Source organism: Sceloporus undulatus, chromosome 4 (genome assembly GCF_019175285.1).
Source record: "Sceloporus undulatus isolate JIND9_A2432 ecotype Alabama chromosome 4, SceUnd_v1.1, whole genome shotgun sequence".
Classification (NCBI taxonomy): domain Eukaryota; kingdom Metazoa; phylum Chordata; class Lepidosauria; order Squamata; family Phrynosomatidae; genus Sceloporus; species Sceloporus undulatus.
Window position 1 is genome coordinate 147,996,168 of NC_056525.1, and position 967 is coordinate 147,997,134.

Here is a 967-nt window from a genome sequence, read left to right on the forward strand (position 1 = left end):
ATCTATTATTTATTTTGGACAGTTTTATTTGCTAACCATTTGCTATATTTCCATTTTGGTGTTTTTTTAAACCATCTTAGAAGTGAATTGAATATAAAACTTGTTGTTGTCTCCGTAAACTTGTCCTATTATGTCCTCTACCAGGAACCATATACACCTCCACCTATGTGCTCTCTGCTCAGGTTTCTAGGTATCTTTACCAAACTCTGTGGCAAAAAGGAACTAGGTTTCCCCCCCAAAGTCTGGATCCGTGGGCCAGGAAATTCCTGGCTCCCTGCCCCTATAGATTATTTCCTAGATCCTGGACTTTGTGGCGAATATTATATCCCCTATGCCAAGGAACCTGGCCATGGCCAACGAAATTTTGTCAGTGTCCATCACCCATTCAGTGACAGTTCTGCTTTTTGTCCTCCTTTGTAGAGCAATGAACATAAGCCAACTCAAGATTGACTTGTCCCCTGACCCAAAACCAGGAAAGGAAAGGGAACAATATGTTCAGATCAGGATGTCATTAAAAAACAGCATATCTTTTTCAAATCCATCCACAGTAAAGGACGCTAAAATTAAATGTGAGTCAAAATAGACCTTGCTGTTTTAAAAATAAGGCACAGGGGACTGGACTATGGCAAAAAGGCCATTATTGGAGTTGAGGGAAAAGAGAAAGGTTGGGAATTTGGTATAGCGACAAAAACAAAAAGAAAACCTTATAAGAAGGAATGAAAGGTTGGAAGTGGACGAAGGCCATCTATTGAGGCACTTAAACTCAGTACATAAACAAGAACTGATGCAGGAAGGGGAAAAAAACATTCTGCCATATATTAAAACAAGAATTGGAGCCTGTAACCCTCCAGATGTTTTGGATTTCCTTTTCCCATGACCCTCTTTGCCAGCATGGGCACTGGTGGGTGAGCTGGAAGTTCGTAGTTCATCAACACTTGGAGTGCTCAACAGGTTCCCCAGCAATATG